The sequence below is a fragment of the Amblyomma americanum genome, chromosome 6, assembly GCF_052857255.1.
Source record: "Amblyomma americanum isolate KBUSLIRL-KWMA chromosome 6, ASM5285725v1, whole genome shotgun sequence".
Lineage (NCBI taxonomy): Eukaryota > Metazoa > Arthropoda > Arachnida > Ixodida > Ixodidae > Amblyomma > Amblyomma americanum.
In genome coordinates this window covers 102,337,425-102,344,929 of record NC_135502.1, presented here as the reverse complement: position 1 = coordinate 102,344,929, position 7,505 = coordinate 102,337,425, and the positions used below count along the sequence as shown (strand labels likewise).

Below are 7,505 nucleotides of genomic sequence, written 5' to 3'. Positions count from 1 at the left end.
AAACACGCCTGCTTCGATGCGCTAGTGGGCTCTTGCATGTTAAACTACACGCGATCAGGATGCGGCGAGTGCTAGCCGCTGTTGCATATTAGCTAAAGTGAGACGCAAGTATCGACGTAGTTTCGTTACGCAGTTGATATCAAAGCACTCCGCTTGTACTGGTCACCGATTAAGCTGTTAAGTTTCATGATCTCCGGTGAGCGTGCCAGTGTCGCGCAAATGAATGCATAGCAGCTACTCTCCATCGTGCCAATTGCGTTCAACTTATCCACGATATTCGCCAGCTTGAGATACGGCGCTTTTCTTCGCTGTTTTTGTCGCAACTTGGTGATTTTTTTTGGCATCAAACGAAATTGCATTCTGTCAACACCGTCGTCTGCTCCGTCGTTTGCTAGCGCATCCGGGTCACTTCAGAGGATCACAGGATCGCAGCTTCTACAAACGACATACCAGAAAAAGTAACTGAAAGCGCTTTAGTATTCTTAAATAATATAAAAATAATTTAAAATAAATGCAGTGTCTTTGTTGTGAAGATAATATAAGTATTCATGGTTTAAAAAACAAATTTTTTTGTCGGTTGCAAATTTTCACCTACACGAAAGCGCAGCCGTCGGCGCCATTGCAGCGCAACCGACACGTCGTGTTTTGTATTATTTGCCTCTTTGAGGCATTGCTTGAGTACTTGTACGGCGGACACGTGTGAAGAACTCATTCAATAGGAAGGTGAGCAGGAGTGTGTTTTGGAAGCCAACGACCAGGATTTCGGCCTGTCAACATTGGCGAGTTTCAACGGGTAAGCCATGAAGAAAGAGTGCTGCGACGTCTTTTCATCTGTTAGGGGAACGAAGACTCCTGCGCCGTTTTACTAAGTCTGGATGAATCGCATGGCCGGTGAGTCCCGCTCTGCGTTTCTTTGCTAATGATCTGTATTCACACGCGCTATTTGTATGCGGCTCTATAGGGATGTGAGTGGAGGCAGTCCGCCTGCGGTTGCCGCAGCTATAATGCGGCGGCAAAAAAGCAGGGCCTATATCCTGCATGACAAGTGTTGTTCTCATTGTCTTTATGTGCATTTATTACTCGCGTGCCGTGTTAAATAAAAATGGCACCAGATATCACAACAGAGTTACGCTTTCGCTTGCCAGCGCTTCGACACTCGGTGCAAAAGCATGGATTTGCACTGCGTAGAAGACGATGAGCGAGAAGTGCCGCGAGGCTTAGCGCTCGCGCTAGGCCAGCTGCGATCAGACACCGAACTATTTTGCTCAGGGTTAGTACTCATCGGATTAGTGCTTGTGCCTTAATATGCGTCATACTAAATTTTGAGACAGTGATCGCATGCGAAAGGCTAGTTCATATTCATCGCCTTGTCATTTGTAAACTTGTCTGTGCTTCCCCAGTGGAACAGGATTTGAGGCAGTGTTATGTCAAAGTTAGATCAATCTTGCGTCTCCTGAGCTGTAAACGTTGATGCTTCCTCTCCTTCTGAGCACTGCGAGCTGTCGGAGATGCAACTGCACATTTAATTTAGGATTTCTACCTTTTTGCTATATCCCTCGCTTTTGCGGCCCGCATTCAAGTCGTTCGCCATTGTCGATGGTTTTTTTGTTACTTATTTTCGCTTTGTTATTTATTCTTGGTTGCGTGCCATCAGCTGTGGTGCCGGCGATTCTCCGAGCTCGGAGCTCTTCCCAGGCACGGGATCCTACCCACAGACCTCCCTTCGCCGCACTCACGAGTGTTCTTTGGTATTTTTTTGTTTCTCTTGCCTTTACTTGCATTGCCAGTCGCCAAATTTGTGCAGCTTTTAATTGTATGCAGATTTTTTAAATGCAGTAGCAATTTTTCTATGATGCCAAGCTGCGCTGTGAGGTATCAAGCTTCTTGTTAGTGAAGGCATGCTTTTTTCCATTCTCTCTTCTCATTTAACCAAGGCAGACTCGTTGCAACTTTCAATTTAATACCTAGACATTGGTGCAAGGCACCATGATAGCAATTAATGAAAACCTGCACATCCTATATTCAAATTGGTGTGCGGTATTTCAGCCAGCTCATCTTTCAGTGTGGTTATAACAGTCATTGTGACCCTTCTCAAAGAATGTATATGGGTGCATTACATAAAATCTCATTTGTTTTGTCATGGGCTAGCTCATTGGTTTTTTATTTACTTATATTACGTCTAAGTTTAGTTTTTAAAGCAGTAGACGATTTCCTCTCTTGTCATTCATGACATGGCTACAGCCACTGACAGCTGTTGCTCTGGATGTATTTATTTGCAGTTGCCAGCGGCCAGCATCTATTGGGCCATGCGTGCTTCCTGCCTTCGGCTGTGTCATCCCTCCTGATCCGTTCATGGTAGTTATTCTTTTTCAGTGATGCATATCTTAGCTGCCTATTTAGAAAAATATTTTCAATATAGGCTTGCAGCTAGGTTTAGAAATGCATGAAACTCTACATGCACTTCACAGCAGTGCCTCAGCTTATAATTACCGGAACTGTAGACTTGTACAAAATATAGTCGCTGATGTAGCTCTTGACGCAGCTGCTGTTAACATAAACGTGCTTTGACATTGCACACCTGTTGCCTGGTATGCATATGTGTCCTCGAAAAGGACCTATATGCTCATTTATCCCTTTAAAAACATTGTGCTCTACAATGATGGTTTACCAGTAGTTCTGATACAGAGACCAAATTGTCAGTCAGTAATGTAACATTGCACGATGACACCAATCCTTGTATGATATAGCATCCTTGCAATGCACTGGGCAAGCTGCTGTCAGCACAGATTTATTGCTGGTTTATTGCCATAGCATATGGTTATACTGCACAGTTTGTACCTCTACCTTCTTAAAGCTGTATACTTGAAAAATTTAAAATTAGTTGAAGGAAAATTCAAGGAAATGTAACAGTAACTGTCTCACATTTTGGTGGACACTTGAACCGTGATATAAGGGAGGGATACAGAAGGGAAGTAATGAAGAGCTGATGCCCTTGTTAGATGCCCCTCTTTAGTTAAACATACCTCGCAATTAACACATTTGGTGCAAAACAAACATGGGACTTGCACATTCACAAGCACCCTCATGTCAGTAAAACAAAGTGCCAATGTTGCCGTACTTTAGAGCTTTGCTCCTAAAAGCGCAGATGATTGCTGCTCAAAGTTGAGAGCAAAAATATGTCTACTTTTCCTCATGTGCAGTCTGCGGTGCTGGTGCCATTTGCAATGGTGATTGACATTGAGTTGCATGATGCTCAGTCTGTTCCTGGAGTTAGTGATTTTGTCTGTCGTGTGAATGTGCTGTTAAAATTAGTGCAAAACAATGGTTCTCTAGTTCATTTTAGGTAACTGTGTTCTGTGCCACATGCTACCACCCTTTTTCCTCAAATTTCCTAATCTCATTTAGCCATCTGATTGCCACCCATTCATGCATTCACCTACTCTTGGAATCCTCCCAGTGTTTTAGTGTGGTATTGCTTATATCTTCTCTGCATTACACATGCATTGCACTTCCTCTTTTTTTGATTTAGTCAAGAGATCTCTGTTCCTGTTTCTTGCATAAGCATAAGAGGCGACTCAAGTGCACCATCTAGGCTTGTGATGCAATGTGTAGGGCGCTTCGTTTTTGGGTAAAACCTGGTTTCTCCCTTCTGTTGCACCAAAAAAGATTCTTAAAGATCAGGTTCAACCCAATTTCTGTGCAAATGTGCCTGTAAGAAAGTGTGGTTTGAAGGTGCACAAAGGCGAAGAACTGCTGGAGTGTAGTGGATGTCACATAATTCTTCTGACAGATTTTTTAAACAATTCTGGTTATTTTATTTCTCTTTTAATGTTTATTGTTTGTCGGTTGCTTATAATTTTTGTATGAACTGAAAACTACATGTACTGACTGGTATTTCATTCCAATAATTATACCCATTATTATGAAGCTGTGTTGGAAGGTAGGTGTGCATTTAGTATGCGTGCTTTGAATTTCAGTGATTGTTTCTGCAATGCAAAATGTAGGACAGGTCTCTGCTGTGCGAGTTTTTTGCAATGGAGTGAAAGTAGCTGGAGCAGCATTTGCTACTGTGTCACCCAGCCAAAAGTTCCCCCACAGACCACTGAGCTTCTGAATACCTATGGCTTAAAGCTCGAAGCTCTGGTTGGCCATTCCGAGGTTTTCTGCATTAACGAGTGCAAGCCCAAGGGCTCAGAGCTAACAAGCATTTGAAACCATAGAGCTATACACAGTAGTGCTGGGACCGTGCAGCAAGTCAGTGTGAATTAGGTCGCGATAAACGTGGTTTACTGTAGAAAGCTAGTGTGAAAAAACAGTTGCGCTCACAGAAACCGCTGTTTCTTTCTTAGTTAATCATTGAAACAAAGCAATGCATGTAAAATTTGATATCTCACTGATCCCTCAATTTTTTTCCAGCTAAAGAGTTGCATGGAAGTTGTGCAAGCCACCAAGTTGCGTGTGATTTTTGCCAGGGACCTGGAGCAGGCTGGGAAATTAGTGGATGACCAGTGGTGTTCACTCAGTAAGGCAAGCTTTTTCTGTAAGTACAATTTTTGGCATCGCATTGCTTAGGAATGCATGCACTAATCTGACTACTCCATGCCCGCCCATGCTTCAAGAATAATGAAGTACATGAAAAAAATTGCCGCTCCTGTTATGTTTTTCAGGAAAGTATTTGCCATTTAAAGGGCTGTGAAAACCTTAAAAATTATTATGTGCTTGTTTTGGCTTTTTTTTCAAATTTCTTCCACATCTATGTTGGCCTGACCTTGTAGCTTGCCTGCATGAGATTGGCTGCTACCTACAGTTTGCTTTTTTGTTGCTCCTTTATTGCCTGTCACAATCTTTACTTTGCGTGGCAGTGTCATGCAGTTTGGGAAGTAATCTGACCTTATTTCTGCATTGCCCTGTAGTGCAAGCTTTTGCATGTGGGGCATGTTTATGGTGTCCTTTCGTTTGCTGTAACTGCAGTTTGGCCATGAGGGTTAGAGGCTTAGTCCTTTTTTTTATTTTGATGCAGTGTCATATACTTCATGCATAAATTAATGAAGTAAGCACTATTTTTGTAATAAATGAAGATTCATTATAGCTGTGGTCATTATAAGTGCACTTGACTCTAAAATGGCTTTCTTTCGGCCTTCAGTATTACATCTTAAAACCAGCCGGAAGACACAAAACAGGAGAAGAGATGAGCACAAGATGAGGCTGGTCTAACAACTGAAATTTTATTGAAGGAAAGTGGCAAAAGAAGACCTGCAAAAAGATTCAAGCACGCAAGACCCCAAAGCAGTGAGAGGGCAAAAAAATAACCGAAAGGCACTGATGTACTAGTAAACCATCTAAAAAACTAATTCCTTACAGTGAAGGTTCACCGACGGTTTAGCCAGGCACTTGTTTTTAGCCTTACTGATGTAGTAAGCCTCAACTATGTCAGGACAGATTTATCACTTCCCAAAACCACTGATGTGCCACAGAAATCAGGCGTGCAAAGAGAAAGGTCGTCCTCCGATTGCATTCACGAGATTGAACGTGCAGTGTCAGGTGAAAATTCGCCTTCCTCTCTATACAGTGAAAGTGCTCTCAGCCAGGCGCACATTCAGATATCTGCTTGTCTGCCCATAGTAGTTTCAGCTACGAGGCAGTGGAATGCAAAAAACCGGTTTACTTTTGCAAGTGGTGAACATTTGTATCTGCCACTGTGCATAGCGGACGATTACCCGTAGTTGTATCAAGCCTAGTTTGAACGAAGAAGCAAAGGGCTCATACCTTACTTTTAGCGGTCAAGACAACAGCAACATCATACTTTGGTGCAACTTTCTTGAAATGGTGCGAAATAGCGTGGATTTAAGGTATAGAGCCCGTCTCTTTGTGCTGCTCAACTAGGTCAGCATCATGTGAACGGTGTTCCGTTCCCTCGAGACAGTAAAAACACACTCTGACAGGTGCGCAAGATGGGCAAGTGGGAACCCAGGTGCCATTGGCTTGGAAACCTGCTCCGAGAATGCATTCTAAGCACTGTGATGGCATGACTTTCATAAAGCGGTCGTGATGCAAGTGATTGCCAACCTGTCCTTCACCAGCCTCGAGTGGTTCAACTCGTAGCTAAGAGGCTTCCTGATCTTGGGCTTTGGCGCCAACATATGTGGTCGTCCGCAAAGCGCAGGTTTAAGTCAAGAAGCTACAAACGGTTATGCTTAGTGAAATTCAGACGTAAAAGATAGGCTTTGACCACATTAACAAGCTGACCATTAACAAGCTGTGCATTTTTGTGCATAGCCTACTCCAGAACACAAATCCTGTGTTAATTGACAGGTAACAGTAACGACTGTTACACAGTGTACGAGCACTACACAAGACACACTACAGAAGACAAGGCAAACTACAGAAGACAAGACAGACTACAGAAGCAAGACAGACTACAAAAGAGAGGACAAACTACAGAGGACAGACTATAAAAGACGACAGACTACAGAAGACAGGACTACAAAAGACAAGACAGACCACAGAAGACAAGACAGACTACACAAGACATGCCCAAAATACGACAAGACTACAGATTACAGAAATTTTCTGTCTTAGAATCCTGTAGTGCATTTTGACTGGGTACCCACGAGAGCAGCAGATTGAACAGCCGTCGCCGTAGCTCAGTTGGTAAGAGCACCGGACGCGACATTCGGAGGTCATGGGTTTGGATCCCACCTGCAGCACGGTTGTTTTTTCTGCGGCTTTATAAGTAATTTTCTTTAAGCGATTTATTAATCTAAGTACTATAATATCCCACTGATAAGCACAACACATACAAAAACAACATTCTCCTGGGCACCTTGATTTCTGTGACTGTAGTATATATATATATATATATATATATATATATATATATATATATATATATATATATATATATATATATATATATATATATATATATATATATATATATATATATATATATATGTATATATATATATATATATACTTATGAAGGGAGCCAACAGTCACAGAAACCAAGGTGCCCAGGGGAATGGTGTGTGCGCGTGTGTGTGTGCGTGTGTGTGTGTGTGTGTGTGTGTTGTGTGTGTGTAGCATAAAGTTCCACCACAAGTGGGTCCCTATGGTGTGATACGTTCTCGTGATGTACATTTAGCTCTTTTTAGTAGTTGCTGGTTGCCGCGCCTGCGGGTCACGGCGCGCGTTCTTTATTTTTTTGGTTTGTACAGGCCCGCGTGCCTTTCGAGTTTTGTTGTGCACAGCGATTGCTTCACATTGTCCGCTTCATCGATGTGGGATGCTGCAGTAAGCAACGCTTTTGCCAGAGAGTTTACATGTCAACGTCTGAAACACAGCAGATTGTCGCGGAGCAGCTCATCGTTTGAATTCTTCACGCCAAATTTGAACGGTACATGTGAGTGATCTTTTCAAGTGTTCGTACGTGTTTTAATGCATATGCAGTAACACAATGGGTAAAAATCCGGAGCAAAACAGTGCGGTGTCTCGTTGTCTGCTCG

General features: G+C 42.6%; 1 long non-coding RNA gene across 1 annotated transcript; it reads left to right on the top strand.

Annotated features, from left to right (window-relative positions):
* Positions 1-601: 601 nt before the first annotated feature.
* Positions 602-2,538, top strand: LOC144094884 (uncharacterized). Its single transcript, XR_013306612.1, has 3 exons — positions 602-891; positions 1,655-1,748; positions 2,280-2,538. It is a non-coding gene; the product is annotated as an uncharacterized LOC144094884 (long non-coding RNA).
* The last annotated feature ends 4,967 nt before the right edge of the window (positions 2,539-7,505 follow it).